We start from the raw sequence: 18,554 nt of genomic DNA on the forward strand, positions 1-18,554 counted from the left end.
TACTATAATATGAGGTTGCTAACCAAATGCTTATATAAACCTGCAAATGGCCTTGATAAGGTAATATGAAATTTCCGGTAGTCAATTACGTGTTAAAGATAAACATAACTCACACTTAAACGACTACTAAAATACAAAACAAATATCTCACATAAAAAATTTAATGGCATTGAACCAATATTCTGAAGTAAAATCTTAACACGAAACAATTTTAAGGGGCCACTTTTGACAATCAAAGGAGCTAGCTCTATTATGGAGTGGCATTACAATTTACGACATAGCCTCCGGTCACTAATGTGCAGGGAAGGATTTTTTTTAGAACGAAGGCTCGAGAGAGAGCCCGGCTTTGAATTAACAAAGCCATCAACCGGCCAGGAGTTACATCGGACAGCACCTTACAAGAGGAAAAAAGAAAAAGACGGCAGATACATGGTGCTACTAGACAACTTATAAACCTCAACAACACCAAGCACTACAAAATAATGGACAACAAAGCTTCGCTTGATGTCGATGAAGTCCCCAGCCGCAGAATGAGCACCATAGGTGGAGCGGAAGCACTAACAAGATGAGACCCATCATAGGCAGGAAGCATGCCCTCATCTGCACCAGGAGTGGTGAGCTGCAACAAACTACCTGAAACCATCTCCGAAGAGGACCCCTGCCCCTCGTCCTAGCTCGAAGGACGCCGTACCATCAGAAGATGGGGAAGCTCACCCAGCAGGGGCAGGATTGTACACAGGTGTGCTAAAAATTAACCTCTCTAAGAAGAAAAGACAAAATAGAAGAACAAAAGGCTTGGCTCAACTCAATTTCTGACAGGAAACCGATAATCTCCATCTATTATGTTTTCTTGAGTTCCACATCTCCACCAGTACCCGACAATCAGATTCAAAGGCAACATCAGGCCATTCTTCCTTGTTTTAATAGCAATGTAGTAATATAACAGAGGCAACAGAGATGTCAGACAAAAAACAAACTGAAACTCTAAATAGATTATGCATGTTTGGTCTTTAAATGGGGAACTTTTCCCTGATTCTAAGGGAGATGTAGCTGGATGATGATTCTCCATTTGTGACAGGCTAAAACCATGGGGAAGTAATGAAATCAGTAGAATAATATCCGTACTGAGAAGCTCTTGAATGTTTTTATTCCAGCTTGACATCTACATTGATCTGGAATGCAGACTTTCGCTCATACATTGATAAGATCGACCAGACTAAACCAGCGTTGAAAGGTTCCATCACAAGAGTTAACCTAGATGGAACACTATATATAGAAAAGGCATAGGGATCAGGCAAACAGAAGTTCTACAAATTGCTTTTATGTCACATGTCACAACAAGTAACCTGAATGATAAGCCTCGTTCTTGCTTTCAATACAAGTTCTACAGATTGCTTTGCTTTAGAAGGTCTCAAGTATGATTGTTTACATAAACTCAACAAACATAACTATTCGTTCTGATGGTTAAGAAAGAAAATAGCAGATTAAGTTGTTGGAGCTCAGTTGATTGTCCTCATAATCCTACTATAAATTGGCTTGTGCATCAACTTAAATACTTATGCATCTCTATCTAGCTGTGTACAATTAAGCATGCGAAAAAAGAACACATTTTAGGCATCAGTGCCAACTGATCCCTCAAATATGATATTAATTCTACAAATGGAAATGATAAGGTTTGTTTTTCTCAATCTGGGGGTATAAGATGCAATAATAAAGAGATAATGTTAGTCTTTGTTCATCAATTGAGAGGCAGCTATACTAAATCCAACTGAAAAGGCCAACAATAATAAATAGGTAAGCTGCTCACTGCTCACGGCTTCATGCATATATTCTCCATGGCTGCCACGGTCTAATTGCACTTGAATCAAACAACGCAACTTCACATGAGTGACCAATGACATCACATCATACATAAGTCAAAGGATGCAGCATACATGGATAGAAAAACATGCATAGAAAAATGGCAGGTGCATATCCCATACTTAACCACTACCAAAATACCAAATAATGTTGATCCGATCTAATCAAACTCTACTCCTTCCAGCAACAAGCTACATTTGAACTGAATTGCACAAGCAACTAACCTTCTAACCTTCTTGGAAACCTGGATCACCTCCCTGAACCTTGGGTGCACATTAGCGCTTATCTCCATGGGCCTGTTCAAAATCATGTGAACACACTTAGAACCCTGTCATTCTTTTGATTCCAGTGTACCGAGCTTGATATGGTTTGAGGGCTTCTAGATCATGTTTAGAAATGTCATCTTGTAAACATTTTTAAGCAGGAACCAGGGAACTTAATGTAGTTACAAAGACACCATGTCTGACCAAGCGCCAATGCCAGCTCTAAACGCGGTCACCATTTTTCAGCAGGAACTTAGTTCATGTACAATCCGAAAGCATGCACTTAAGTTCCCTTCCATCCCGCAATCCAAAAAACATGCACGTAAGTTCCCTTCCATATGCAATCTAAGAACATGTACTTAAGCAGGCTAGTCTAAAAACCTGCACTTAAGCAGCTCTAATTCGTCTCTACTCCAGCTCCTTCCTTAATCCACCACCTGCTCCATCTCCTTCCTCAATCTGCCTCGAATCCCTTGTACCGCATATCCTGAAACAAATCATCATCAATAAACTTTAGTATCTTCGATGAAGAATTATGGAGGTATACTCTACCGCAAAGTACCGACCTGAAGTTGAGTAGTGGCCTTAGAGACATAGATCTAAAACTGATAGGCTCAATAGTTGGTAAGGAACTCTCATATAATTAGAGAAAAGGTATGCAAACTTTTTAAGTTAGCAAGTGCTATCAGCTAGCACCATGACTGTCTCTGTTTGTGTTCGTCGAACATGCTACAATATAGTACAAAATAAATAATTTTGATGAATACAGAGTAATAATGAGTAAGCAGAACTGTTAAGCTTAATCAATAAAAAGCCTAAAGCTCCCCAGCCGAGCCTAGACCTGTCAATGTAAATGTATCATATTCTGTCTACACATGGTGCATACCAATCTCTTCGTCATCTCGACCTACACCGCAAACTTATTAAACTCCTATCATCAAAATTTATCTCATGACATTATCTAGCACTTAGTTGGTCTTACCTGGCTATGTCTGCCGGTCTGGCCGTCACATGGCCCTCCTCAGGAGAAGCACGCGTCAGCGCCATTCAGGCTGTCCATCGTGCAAGTCCAGAAATAAGAAGGTGCGAGACTAGAAATTCATCCGGCAACAACTACCATTCTTCACCGTTGGAATAAGTTAACAACCGCCACATCGAACCCGTGCTAAATACATGACCCACCTTCAGTTTCCTGGCTAACTATGGACACGTGAAATGAGTAAGAGAAGATTGATAACTGAATAACCATGAAATTACAACAAGAATAATTCAGGAGACGGAAGCTACTGAACCCCGTTACAAAGAAACAAAGTCATACAAAGTCATACAACAATAAGACTAAAGCCACCAACTAAGCAACACCTGTCGCTATCCCTATCCAGTTGATGAAGGGGTGCTGAAAGTCTGAGCCTAATACCAAACAGACCTCGCAGCCAAACCTAACATCTAAGACTTGAGCTCCCAACCAGGACGCCTGCAGGGTATGGGCACCCATCGGTTCGGCGTGCTCCTCAACCAGGACACTTGCCGGGTATGAGGCCGTCGCAGCCACCTGCCACCAATCCATCTTCAGAGCTGTACTGCTGCATCAACCTTGCACGGTCTAGCTGCCGCCGACGCCACCATGACGCCAGGCAACGTCACCCTCCCGCGCGAGTCCATCTCCGCTCATCAGGCGCCAAGTCTCCACTACGCCACGCCGCCGAGATCCGCTGTCATCAATGGACCAGATGAATCACCGCTCCTCCTCTTGTCCCCTCCAACCAGCACTTGCTCCAAAACAATGCCCCCAAGAGGGAGAACGATACCGAAGGCACCGTCATCGTCCGATCCGGTAGACCCAGATCTAGGGTTTCCCCCGGAACTTCCCGATCAGGTTGATGTGACCTGCAACGACGATGCCTCCAGAAGGGAACGACGTCTGAGACGCCGCCATCGTCCGCCAAGACCGCAGTCAGGCGCGATTTTCACCGGAAGCCACGTCTTCCCGACCTCGCGGCTGGCTGGAACCGGGCGGAACCTCGCCACGAAGACGTATGTCGCCGTCGGTACTCCGGCAAAGATCCGGCATCTCCTCACCGGTCCCTCCACGCGCCGCCGGTCGGCGGAAGGCCTCCCCGCGACGGATCCAAACGGGGCGTTGGATCCGCAGTGACCGCCGTCACCATCACGACCAGAACAGCCCACCCTGCCGGCTAGGGCGCTGCCATCGCCGCCGTCCAATCAGGGCCGCCGCTCCGCCGGCTTTGGTGCTCCAGCCCCCGCCGCATAGCCTGGAGTCGCCGTCCCAACCGCTGTCGTTGGATCGCACGAGAGGAGCCGCCCCTGCCGCCTCAGATGGGATCCGCTGCATCCGCCCGCCCAGATGCCTTCGGCACCGGGCCTGCCGCCACCACGGCCCACGCCGGCGACAGCGGCGGCAGGAGGAGGCGTGCTGGCGGCGCTAGGGTTTCGGGGCCCCTGGCGCCGCCCAAGGGGAGGCGACGCGAGGGGAGGGGGAGGCGACGCCTGCTGGCATACGCATGCAGCAGCCTTTGTAATGTAACTAGTGGCTGGGGCGCCACCTGGTGGCGCCTCTTAAGGCGGTCCTGTGCGCACTTGTATTGTTTGAGTGCCTCGGCTCATGCTATGTGTCCATTTTACATAGCAGCACAATCTTGTCAACCTTGTCATGTACAGCTCCAACGAAATCTTTATGCTTTGACTATGAGATGTAAAGACTCAGGCATGATGAAAAGAATAAAAGTAGCATGAATACCTTGAATTTTGAAAGTTTGGCTTACGCATAAACATTTTAAAATCACAAGATCAGAGTAATAAACAGAACCCTGTTAGCATTTAGTCTTTGTGGTTGTCCACCACTAATATACATGCACACGCTAGCGAAGGACACAAAAGGAAGCACCTCAACATGTAAAGTTATTTGCAAAAATAGCACTGATTTCTCGATTAAGCTTAAGTGGGAGTCTTTGTAGCACAAAATGAGAAAGATTGCACAAGTGTGGAATTAACAAAGGATATACTTCAGTTATAAGACAACACGTAAGTTTTGTGTGATCTAACTTGAGGACAATGATTACATGTCAAAAAAGGTTTCGAGCTTCGACAGCTCACCTTCACCACTGTTCCTAACACTGCATCAGTGTAATCAACCATTAGATCAGAATACAAATTGAGACCTGCTTCTCTGCAGACGCCTTGTTCTTATTCAACATGAACGAATATATACAAGTCACTTGCATGATAAGATAGAAATGGGTAACAACTAACAATAACAATAATATCTTCTCCCGGTAAGTGGATCCTAATAAACTAAACTAAAATGTTAGTAGTGTTTCATCCAGACGGTATTGCTCTACTTAAAGCCTTGTTGAAATCTACATACCCTAGGATTGGCATCATTTCTGTACGAGCAGAGACAGGATAGGCGCTCATGCAAAGAACCAGTGAAATGTGCATCTTATATTTTTACACATTATCTAAGAATACATCCACCGGTGCTTCACCCTTCGGGACATTCTGGCTATGTCATAGGACAAATCTTGCAACAGATCAATCAAAGAAAGGTCCATGACAACAAGACATTCTGACACTCAAATAATAAGTGTTCATCTAGAAGCATGTGAATCGCTAAGGATGGTTAATAGCCTAAGACAGGTTGTGGGCTTGTGGCCTATGTTGGTTATTAAAAAAAGGCAGCAGACCAATATTAGTTGTGTGGAACTAATTGGAAGGTATCTTTTAGTCAGGGTTACAAAACAAATATTCAAGTTTATAAAAGACATCAGACTAATATTAGTGTCTGGAACCAATTGGATGATATCTTGAAATCAAGGACACAAAACAAATGTTCAATTTTACAAGGAGAGGCGCCAGCAATGATGACTGCATAAGTGAGCCATTAGTATCCTACTGGCCTTCCTTCTAGCAGATGACTATACAATAGATTAATAACTGACCAATCACGGGAAAACTTTATCAAACCAGAGTTCCTAGAGACATGAAAAACTAATGGTCAGTAATCGCCCTAGTTCACCTGGCAATCAGTCAGCTTGTGTACACACAAATTCAGGCAAAATCCAAATATTCTCGGTCTAGAAAATACAGCGCATTTCCACTCTGAATTGAACAAGTTGTAGACTATCTTCCCTTGATTCCAAATTACCAGCCGAGATTGCACAAACTGTAAAGGGGAATAGGAACAGGCTTTCAGCCAACTCACCGGTACTTGACGGCCTTGCACTATTTGCGCCTAAACGTCGTTGGCCCGAAGCACACCGCGCGGACGCCGGCTACGGCCGATGGAGGCGCCGGTGCCTCCACGACCTCCTCCTCCCGTGGCGTCCACATCAGCGCCTCCGGCACCTCCGCCACATGCAGCACGCAGGGAACAGCTCGGAGCAGTACGTGAGCACCGACTCCCGCTCCGCTAGGTCGGATTCCTCGGCTGCGAGGCATCGCACCTCCTCCCTGCGCTCCGTGCCGCGCCGCAGCAGCAGCGTCATCACTAGCACCACGATATAAGCCGAACCTTTAATTTCAGTATCTTATGAAATCATGAAACAAACTCTTTTGGGGTATCAAGACAAGTGGAATCAAATCTTCAGAACACAAGAAGTATGACAAGTAATCAGCAGTGATTCACATCAAAATTGCATAATATCCTCACCTGCTACTGGCTCCTCCCCTCTACATCACCACCCGGGGCAACCGCCGCCACCACCGCCGCTATGGCCATCTTCTGGATCCCGGTCAGCGGCTGCGACCTTGTGGCGGGTGCTCCGCCTCCTTGTCTCTAGATACAACTTGACCAGCGGTTGAAACTGAGGGAGCCCTTGATCTGGAACCTGACGGAGCCATCGACGCCTTGAGGAACATGGCCCCCTCCTTCGGCACCGAGACGAGGGCCGAGTCCTGCTCGGGGGCGGGCAGAGATGCGCGGAGCAGCTCCGGGCAATGGTGGAGAGGACAATCAATGGCCGCCGCTCCGGCGGGCTGTGCGTGTGGCAGCGGCTAGGAACCCTAGCCTCGCGGTCGATGGCGTCCCTGCCCCCACCTCCATGAATCCTGATTGAGAAGTGAAAGGGGAAGGAGACGAGGCCACGGAGAGGGGGAGGGGGGCTGGGATGGGGAGATGCGGCGGCGGCGGCGGCGTGCTTGGGTCGAGGGAGTCGTGGAGTGTGGAGGAACCGGTGTGGAGTTCCTTCATAGGGAAGGAAACGAGACGAAGGCACAGTGAAATCGATGTGCACACCACCAGCCCTCAGACCTTCTACCTCGCTTCGTTTTTTCTCTCTCGTCAACACAGTAACAGGGACACGTGGACAGCGCGGTTACTCCCCCTTAATGCACACCTTATTGTTTTGAATTAGCCCAACCGAATGCCCACATTAGCTGAATTGATTGATCGATTCCCAATTTTCCATACACGTTGTGCTATACGTATACATACCCAGCAGGCCGCACGTAGCCACGTACCCCTTCCTTCCTCCTTGAATACACATTAGCTGAAGTCCGCAAACTGGAAAACCATCTCGTTAAAGCATCTACAGCTGTGATGGCCAAATCCGGCACCTCAAACACTCACGGACACGTCTGGGCGCGTCCGCGGGCATTTACCGGGCACGTCTCAGTTTACCACTTTACTTCCGCGTATCTCATATTCAGCGTCTCATATCCATACTACACATGCAACATTGATTTATCATGCGTGATCAAATGACGGGCAACAAAAATCGGCTGCAAAGGAACACAAGATCAGTTCCAAACGGACATTAACAAACTTCTCCACATACAAAAGATTATAATTCGTCACCTGACAAGTTCTTAAATTTCTACAACTAAAAACGATATAAACAATGCAGAGGGGGCGGAACCACCACTTCGGCACTTCCTCACCCGGCCTTTGCCCTTCCGGTCGCCGGCGCAGCTGTAGGCATCTGTGGCTGGCGGAGGGCGTTGGTCGTCCGATGAGAAGGTGCAGCTGTCGCCGTTGTCGGAGTCGGAGTCGGAGAGGACGATGAGCCCCTTCATCTGACGGACTGCCCTATCCTACTCCCGCTTCAACCTAGCGACCCGAGCCTTCTCTACTGCTGCCTCTTTCACCTCGCACTTTGACTGCTCAATAGCAAGCTGAAACGCCTTGGCATTTTTCTGTCGGAGCCGGCGAACGTCCGTATCCGCCGTCGTGAGGGAGCGGTGATAGATCCATCCGAGGAGATGCGCGTCCTCGTTGAGGTCCGCCTTTGTCCCGCGGCGGCAGCACGCGGACTACTTAACCGCGTCCATCTCCTGTGTATGCTGTCCTGGCGTCGCTGCGCATGGGTCCGGAAGTGTCCAGCTCCGGCGTTCGCGTTGCACTGGCACGGGAGCTGCGGCGGCGTTCCGGGTCCTGAGCTGCCGCCGGTCTCCAGACGCCAAGCACGAGAGGAAAAACTTATTTTCTTTGGCGAAGTCTCCCATGCACTGGCACGTAATTGGCAAAACAATCCTGCACCAGTACTAGTATACGTAGATAATACATGCGCATGCCAAGCACTAGTACTAGTATACGTAGATAGCACATGCACATGCGAAGCGCTAGTACTAGCAGCCTTTGCTCGTGGATACCGGAATGGTACATGTACATGCACATGCACATGCAGCAGCCAGCCAGCACGTGCTGCAACGAGGTCCCGTACACTTTTCGGGGAGCCTCCCAACGACCAACGTCACTTGGTGCCTTCTCAGCTGTCCCGTTACCCGTCGCGCTTTGGACGCTTCCTACGGATTTTGTTTTTTATTTTATTTTTTTGCACACGTTTTTGGCTTTTTAAACTGTTTTTTTTTTTACATTTTGATTTTCTATGGGTCTTCCTTAGCTTTTGGGTAAAAAAATTAAATTTTTTTTCTTGAAAAAAACACATTTTTTCTTTCACGAGACTCACGGTTTTGCTTCTGCGAAAGGTACGGTTGTGCTTTCGCGAGAGTCACGGCCGTGCCTTTCGGAAAAGGAAAAAAAATATGGTTTCTGTTTTTCTTTTCCTTCCGTGAGAGGCACGGTTTTGCTTCCGCGAGAGGCACGGTTGTGCTTTCCCGAAAGTCACGGCCGTGCCTTTTGGAAATGAAAAAAAAACACGTTATCTGTTTTTTTTCCTTCCGCGAGAGGCACGGTTTTGCTTCTGCGAGAGGCACGATTGGGCTTTCGCAAGAGTCACGATCGAGCCTTTCAAAAAAGGAAAAAAAACGTGTTTTCTGTTTTTTTTTCTTCCACGAGAGGCACGGTTTTGCTTCCCCGAAAGGCACAGTTGTGCTTTCGCGAGAGTCACGGTCGTGCCTCTCGGAAACTGAAAAAAACGCGTTTTCTGTTTTTTTTCTTCCGCGAGAGGCACGGTTGTGCTTCCACGAGAGTCACGGCCTTGCCTCTCGGAAACAGAAAAAAAAACGCGTTTTCTGTTTTTTCCTTTTGTGAGAGCATGGTTTTGCTTGCGCGGGAGACACGATTGTGTTTTCGCGAGAGGCACGGGCGTGCCTCTTTCGGAAAGGGAAAAACCCGTGCTCCCGGATCGGTTTTTTCGTCCGGTTTTTTCGTGAAAAAAAAGTTCATCAAAACCTATCAACATGGGATCTAGTTTTGAAGATCTCGACGCAAGGAATCCAACGATGAAAATGGTTCAAGATTTGGACGCATGGTTTAAGAGATAAAACGTTTTGAATAAACGGATCTATGAAAAAGGGAAAACTCTCAGGTTGCGACAAGTGGCGCACATGCAGCGGCCACTTGTTGCAACCTGGGGAGGTGGGAGTGATCTTTGTAGGACGAGACTTGCCTGCTTCCCGGGCATGTGCCCATCCGTGCTCCCGCGTACGTGGCTTGATTTGATTGGAACAAAATAAGACCCGGCCCCACCCTCTTAAAATCAGGGGGGAGATGATTAGATTAGAAAGGAAAAAGAAAAAAAGACAGCCGTAGGATGAAGTGGGAGCACGGATAAGAGCATGGGAAAGGAACAGGCAAGCCGGGTCAATCTTTGTAACGAGTGCTTCTCAACTAGTGATTTCGCACTCTTCGGCCTTCATGAGGCAGAAGACCTCTTCGGTCTACACACGACAGAAGATCATCTCTTCGGCCCAGTCCATCTGCTCTTTGGCCCACAGAAAGCCAAAATGTGTTCTTCGGTCTAAGCGAGACCGAAGGGTTCATCTTCGGCCTACAGAAGTCCAACCGGGTCATATAATTGCAATTTACGGATCATGTCATATATTATTGAATTTTTTTTATAAAAAAGATCGATCATCTGCACTGCACCAGGCCGAACCATGACATCAAGCTGACTATGAGTCAAGATCATTGTCGAGATACACGATAAGCGACATCTACATCATCCACACGCCAGGCCGGTGTGGACAGAGATGCAATTCTCCATCGACTTTTCCGGCAAGACACGGCATCGACATTTCGTCGCCGCTAGGGATGCCTTCAAGCGACTCATCATGTCGACACGCCGCTGCAACGACATTGCCGGCACTTCATCACCAAGGTCTTCACCAACGCGGTCTTCATCACCATCATCGTCAACACACCGCCACCACGTCGTCCACAAGATGGACATCTAGCGTCCTCTGACAGACTTCTCTACAAAACGCGACCTGGACGACGGCAATGACCGTGTCACGACAACAACATCACGCACGTTATCCACGACAACACGACTGCATCGACACGGCGTCACTATAGTGACGACCCCTACACGGCCACACGGTTTTGGCAAAACCGATGTGTGCTCGATGGGCTTCCTTCGGTCTTGGCAAAACTGGTGGACTCATCACCGACGGCACCCTCTGACATCCGCAAGGTGTATCGTCCACGTTTGTAGCTCCGTCATAGCGCATTTTTTTTCCGTGTCCGGTTTTGTGCGGCTTCATCATTCACGACGACTACTACATCGGCCATGACTACTACGACCACGACTACATCACGATCGGCGACCTCGGCATCGACCACACGACTACGTCTACAACAACACATCGGCAACAACTCCAGTGACTGCGGGAGGGAATAGAGGAGAGACACGGAGGTACTAGAAAGGGACGCAGTCACCGCCCTAGGTGCCGACCCATCAGAGACAGAGTGATGATGGCGAAGCGGAGAAGATGACAAAAGCGCAAGACTTCAAATTCAGTTGCAATCGTCCGCATTACTCCCGCTACGACTGAGGAGGGATGTTAAAGATATAATATTTGGGAGTTAGAGATATATATGTATTAGAGATAAAATAGGTTTAGACAACCTTGTCTTGTACTCCAAGCCTATCCCTCCCTCGTGTACTATATATAATCCATCTTGAGGGTCAGATCAACGTAACACAATATTCATCCATCCTACAATTTCTACAGGTATCTGTACCTAGCAATGGCAAAATTTTGGCGGCTGTGTTTATCTTCTGGGGTTCACTATGGGAAAGAATGGCTACTCCGGGCACTTGATCCGTTGAGCGATTTGGAAAATTGCATGATGCTTATGACTTTTTGGAGAGCATGGCATGTCTGAAATGAAGTTACCCACGATAAACCTGCTCCACCATATGGAATCATTGTTATGCATTAAGATGAATTCACATATTGATCCGGTGAAAGGGAAGGTGGTAATCTCATATAGACCGGCCAAACCCAGGGTCAAACATTCTGTTGTTGAACTAGGGTGACCTCCAATGCAAGGTTAGGTAAAATTGAACACTGATAGATCTTATGTTGCTAGTGAATTGGCCAGGGCTGGAATTATTTTGCGCGATTCTACAAGTGATATTATTTTCTCACCATGTCGTGCCTTGTTCGCTTGTGAGATGCTTTGGAGGCGGAGTTATGCACATGCATGGAGGGGCTGTCATTTGCCATACAGAGAAGTGACTTACCGGTGAACACTGAGATGGACTCGCTAACTGTCGTGGTTCTAAGTCTGACAGTAGAATGGGGGTAGGAATGTAGAGGCAAGATCCTAGCTATGGAGGAGTTGTACACGCAAGTTTTACGAGTTCAGGCCCTTCTCGGAGGAAGTAACAACCCTACGTCTCGGAGCCCGGAGGCGGTGACTGGATTATAAGCGTGTGAGTTACAGGGGGTGCGAACCCTTATCCCAGAGGAGGGGGGTGGCTTATATAGAGTGCGCCAGGACCCCAGCTCCCCTCCGTTACATAGGATTCAATGTACATAAAGAGGTGGCGTTACAGGTAATGCCTGCAATGAAGTGCTACAAATGATCATTAAATATATTAGTAAATGCCCGACCGTTGTTGCGTAGAGCGGCTTTAGGTCTTCTTATATGTCGAGTGGTTTGATGGTCGAGTGACCTGGATAAAGAGGGGTCTCCGAGTGAATGGTAGGTCGAGTGGATTTCACTCGACATCTTTGCTGGATCCCTTCTTCTGATTCTTGAATTTCTTTGCTCTTAGGACAAGGACCTTAGGTAGGACGTATAGGTCAGGCCTATTACCCTACCCCAGGTTTGTGTTCTCATCATTAGCCCCCGAATGGATCGAGGTTTGAGTGAAAAAGAAGGATGAAGTGGACCTTGCTTTTACTCTTGCTTTGACTTGTCTTTATCTCCAAGGGGAGGCCACTTGTTAGAACTTCAGCTTCGTTTCAGTCGCCTTGATCGATTCAGAAATTGCTGACTGGTTTATACAATGTCATCCGTCGAGTGATATCTCTGACATGAAATCTTTGGTGTGATCGGTTGTAAAGGATACCGGATTTCACGGGATTCGAAATTTTGGTGGAAGCGTGCCAGGCGGAGCGCTCCGCGGCAAGTGGAGAAGATAACTAGGACGTTTCGATTTCCACGTCACCTTTTTCGCCACGTATCTCGTGTGCGACTGTTGGGGGATTTGACAGGATCGCTCGGTCCCATGCATGAGCCACTCGGAAGTAGGCCTTTAAAAACGGCGAGGCCGAGGCGCCTACACTGTGCGCGTCCATTTCCCTTCTTCCTCCGCTCGCATCTCCACTTCGTCCAGCCTCTCCATTCTCGACGTCGTCGCTCCGCCGCCATGAGGAAGGAAAAAACGGTGGCGCTAGAGCGTGCAAAGAAGGCGACGGGGGCGGCAAAGAACAAGAAGATGAATCGGGGGTCTTCATCGCGCTCGGGGCTGCCGTCGGGTTGGATCCAAGGAGACTGGATCCAATCTTCGCTTCGGCAGGAGGACCTAGACGATATGGCCGAGTTAGGGCTGATCGTCCATAAGTCTGTGCGTATGCCGGGGGGGGAACGGAGCCGCAGCCGCGCCCGGGTGAGTGTGTTCTGCTCGCCACTCATGTCGACTGCGGCTTCTCTCTTCCACCACATCCCTTCTTTCAAGGTTTCCTGAATTTCTTTGGGGCCCAACTCCACCATTTTACTCCCAATACCATCACATATCTTGCTGCGTTCGTATCCATGTGCGAGAATTTCCTGGGGTGCCGACCGCACTAGGGTCTTTTCAAGCACATCTTTACCATCCGATCCCAAACTGTGAAGAAAGTGAACTCGAACGACGAGAAGACCCATGTTATTCAAATGTGTGGGGGTCTGGGTATTCAGAAGAGGAAGAGGATTTCTTTCCCTTCGATGACTCTTCCGGAGTCGGTTAGGGGCTAGCAGTCGACCTGGTTCTACTGCCAGGATATCGCGACCCCAGGCCAGTCGACCGGGCTTCCCCCTTTCTCTTTTGACCGTGTTCAAACTCCATCTTCATTGAAAGTGACTGCTGCAGAGAAGGCGGAGACGAGCATGCTAGTCGAGAAAGTAGTCCAACTGATCAACCAAGGTGTCACCGGCATGGACCTGCTCGAGGTGTTCCTCAGTCGGCGGATTCAACCTCTCCAAGCTCGTGACCATTCCATGTGGCTGTACTCCGGGGCTGGTGACACTGCTCGGGTTCATCCGGAGGAGGTGGCGGCCAAAACAGTGGTCGAGTGGTTGAGGGGCATGATACGTCTCCAACGTATCTATAAATTTTGATTGCTCCATGCTATATTATCTACTGTTTTGGACTATATTGGGCTTTATTATCCACTTTTATATTACTTTTGGGACTAACCTATTAACCATAGGCCCAACCCAGAATTGCTGTTTTTTTTGCCTATTTCAGTGTTTCGAAGAAACGGAATATCAAACGGAGTCCAAACGGAATAAAACCTTCGGGAACGTGATTTTCTCACCGAATATGACCCAGGAGACTTGGACCCTACGCCAAGGAAGCTTCGAGGTGGGCACGAGGTAGGGGGCGTGCCCTACACCCCCAGGCGCGCCCCCACCCTCGTGGGCCCACCGAAGCTCCACCGACGTACTTCTTCCTCCTATATATACCTACGTACCCCCAAACGATCAGATACGGAGCCAAAAACCTAATTCCACCGCCGCAACTTTCTGTATCCACGAGATCCGATCTTGGGGCCTGTTCCGGAGCTCCGCCGGAGAGGGCTGTCATCACGGAGGGCTTCTACATCATCATAGCCTCTCCGATGAAGTGTGAGTAGTTTACCTCAGACCTTCGGTCCATAGTTAGTAGCTAGATGGCTTCTTCTCTCTTTTTGAATCTCAAAACAATGTTCTCCCCCTCTCTTGTGGAGATCTATTCGATGTAATCTTCTTTTTGCGGTGTGTTTGTTGAGACCGATGAATTGTGGGTTTATGATCAAGTCTATCTATGAATAATATTTGAATCTTCTCTGAATTCTTTTATGTATGATTGGTTATCTTTGCAAGTCTCTTCGAATTATCCATTTGGTTTGGCCAACTAGATTGGTAGTTCTTGGCATGGGAGAAGTGCTTAGCTTTGGGTTCGATCTTGCGGTGTCCTTTCCCAGTGACAGAAGGGGCAGCAAGGCACGTATTGTATCGTTGCCATCGAGGATAACAAGATGGGGTTTATTTCATATTGCATGAATTTATCTCTCTACATCATGTCATCTTGCTTAAGGCGTTACTCTGTTTTTAACTTAATACTCTAGATGCATGCTGGATAGCGGTCGATGAGTGGAGTAATAGTAGTAGATGCAGGCAGGAGTCGGTCTACTTGTCTCAGACGTGATGCCTATATACATGATCATACCTGGATATTCTCATAACTATGCTCAATTCTGTCAATTGCTCAACAGTAATTTGTTCACCCACCATAGAATACTTATGCTCTTGAGAGAAGCCACTAGTGAAACCTATGGCCCCCGGGTCTATTATCATCATATCAATCTCCATCACTTTTATTTTACTTTGCTTTTTTACTTTGCCTTTTACTTTTCACTTTGCATCTCTATATCAAAAATACCAAAAATATTCTCTATCAGATCTCACTCCCGTAAGTGACCGTGAAGGGATTGACAACCCCTAATCGCGTTGGTTGCGTTGAGCTATTGTTTTTGTGTAGGTACGAGGGACTTGAGTGTGGCCTCCTACTGGATTGATACCTTGGTTCTCAAAAACTGAGGGAAATACTTACGCTACTCTGTTGCATCATCCTCTCCTCTTCGGGGAAATCCAACCCAAGATCAAGAGGTAGCAAGAAGAATTTCTGGCACCGTTGCCGGGGAGTCTACGCAAAAAGTCAACATACCAAGTACCCATCACAATCCCTATCTCCCGCATTACATTAGTTGCCATTTGCCTCTCGTTTTCCTCTCCCCCACTTCACCCTTGTCGTTTTGTTCACCCTCTCTCTCCCAATCTCCTTCTCCTTCTCCTTCTCTTTTTCCATTTGCCTTTTTTCTCGCTTGCCTTTTATTTGCTAGTGTGTTGGGTTGCTTGTGTGTCGCGATGGCTCAAGATACTACCAAATTGTGTGACTTCACCAATACCAATAATAATGATTTCCTTAGCACTCCGATTGCTCCTCTTGCCAATACTGAATCTTGTGAAATCAATACTGCTTTGTTGAATCTTGTTATGAAAGATCAATTCGCCGGCCTTCCTAGTGAAGACGTCGCTACTCATCTGAATAGCTTCGTTGATTTATGTGATATGCAAAAGAAAAAAGATATCGATAATGACGTTGTTAAATTGAAGCTATTTCCTTTTTCGCTTAGGGATCGTGCTAAAGCTTGGTTTTCGTCTTTGCCTAAAAATAGTATTGATTCTTGGAACAAGTGCAAAGATGCTTTTATCTCTAAGTATTTTCCTCCCTCTAATATCATCTCTCCTAGAAACGACATTATGAATTTTAAGCAACTTGATCATGAACATGTTGCACAAGCTTGGGAGAGAATGAAATTAATGATACGTAATTGCCCTACTCATGGTTTGAACTTATGGATGATTATACAAAAATTTATGCCGGATTGAATTTTGCTTCTAGAAATCTTTTAGATTCGGCTGCGGGAGGCACTTTTATGGAAATCACTTTAGGAGATGCTACTAAACTCCTAGATAATATTATGGTTAATTAGTCTCAATGGCATAATGAAAGATCTTCTAATAAAAAAGTGCATGCGATAGAAGAAATCAATGTTTTGAGTGGAAAGATGGATGAACTTATGAAATTATTTGCTACTAAGAGTGTTTCTTCTGATCCTAATGATATGCCTTTGTCTACTTTGATTGAGAATAACAATGAATCTATGGATGTGAATTTTGTTGGTAGGAATAATTTTGGTAACAACGCATATAGAGGGAATTTTAATCCTAGGCCTTATCCTAGTAATCCTTCTAATAATTATGGAAATTACTACAACAACTCTTATGGAAATTTTTAATAAGATTCCCTCTGAATTTGAGAATAGTGTTAAAGAATTTATGAATTCACAAAAGAATTTTAATGCTTTGCTTGAAGAGAAATTGCTTAAAGTTGATGATTTGGCTAGGAACGTTGATAGAATTTCTCTTGAGGTTGATTCTTTAAAGCTTAGATCTATTCCTCCTAAGCATGATATTAATGAGTCTCTCAAAGCCATGAGAATTTCCATTGATGAGTGCAAGGAAAGAACTGCTAGGATGCGTGCTACGAAAGTTGCCTTTATTAAAGTGTGTTCTTCCAATTCCTATGAAAACCAAGATGAAGATCTAAAAGTTATTGATGTGTCCCATATCAAATCTTTGTTTTGCAATATGAATCTTGATGAAACTGAAGATGATCTTCCTTTACCTAGAAGGTGTTTCAAAAATTCGGAGTATTTAGATATTTATGATGAAATTGATGAAAGTGGGATTGAAAGAAATAAAAATCTAGATGTTGCTAAACCCACTATATTGGATTTCAAGGAATTTAATTATGAAAGTTGCTCTTTAATTGATTGTATTTCCTTGTTTCAATCCGTGCTAAATTCTCCTCATGCTTATAGTCAAAAGAAAGCCTTTACCGAACATATTGTTGATGCCTTGATGCAATCTTATGAAGAGAAACTTGAGTTGAAAGTTTCTATCCCTAGAAAACTCTATGATGATTGGGAACCAACTATTAAAATTAAAATTAAAGATCATGAGTTTTATGCTTTGTGTGATTTGGGTGCTAGTGTCTCCACTATCCCCAAAACTTTGTGTGATTTGCTAGATTTCCGTGATTTTGATGATTGCTCTCTAAACTTGCATCTTGCGGATTCCAATATTAAGAAACCTATGGGAAGGATTAATGATGTTCTTATTGTTGCAAATAGGAATTATGTTCCCGTAGATTTCATCGTTCTTGATATAGATTGCAATCCTTCTTGCCCTATTATTCTTGGTAGACCTTTCCTTAGAACGGTTGGTGCGATTATTGATATGAAGAAAGGGAACATTAGATTCCAATTTCCATTAAAAAAGGGCATGGAACACTTTCCTAGAAATAAAATAAAATTGCCATATGAAACTATCATGAGAGCCACTTATGGATTGCCTACCAAAGATGGCAATACCTAGATCTACCCTCGCTTTTATGCCTAGCTAGGGGCGTTAAACGATAGCGCTTGTTGGGAGGCAACCCAATTTTATTTTTAGTTTTTTGTGTTTTTCTTCTGTTAGGGAATAAATAACCCATATACCTTCTGTTTGGATGTGGTTTTGTGTTTTAATTAGTGTTTTGCCAAGTTAGACCTATTGGATCTTCTTGGATGATAGTTATTTGATCTTGCTGTAATTTCCAGAAACTTTGCGTTCAGTGCCCGAATTATTAAAAATCATCAGAACGTGATAAAATACTGATTACAATTTATGCTGATCAATAAACAAATTGTCTAGGTCGTCCAATTTTGGTAGAATATTTTGGGTTCCAGAAGTTTGCGTTAGTTACAGATTACTACAGACTGTTCTGTTTTTGACAGATTCTGTTTTCCGTGTGTTGTTTGCTTATTTTGATGAATCTATGGCTAGTAAATTAGTTTATAATCCATAGAGAAGTTGGAATACAGTAGGTTTAACACCAATATAAATAAAGAATGAGTTCATTACAGTACCTCGAAGTGGTCTTTTGTTTTCTTTCTCTAACGGAGCTCACGAGATTTCTACTGAGT

At 45.8% G+C, this 18,554-nt stretch overlaps 1 long non-coding RNA gene across 1 annotated transcript; it reads right to left on the bottom strand.

The window, feature by feature from the left end:
• Positions 1 to 323: 323 nt before the first annotated feature.
• On the bottom strand, positions 324 to 5,708 carry LOC123180489 (uncharacterized). Its single transcript, XR_006491080.1, has 3 exons — positions 3,106 to 5,708; positions 2,505 to 2,610; positions 324 to 2,156 (listed from the first exon to the last, which is right to left on the bottom strand). It is a non-coding gene; the product is annotated as an uncharacterized lncRNA (long non-coding RNA).
• Positions 5,709 to 18,554: the final 12,846 nt, after the last annotated feature.

This window comes from Triticum aestivum, chromosome 1A (genome assembly GCF_018294505.1).
Source record: "Triticum aestivum cultivar Chinese Spring chromosome 1A, IWGSC CS RefSeq v2.1, whole genome shotgun sequence".
NCBI lineage: Eukaryota > Viridiplantae > Streptophyta > Magnoliopsida > Poales > Poaceae > Triticum > Triticum aestivum.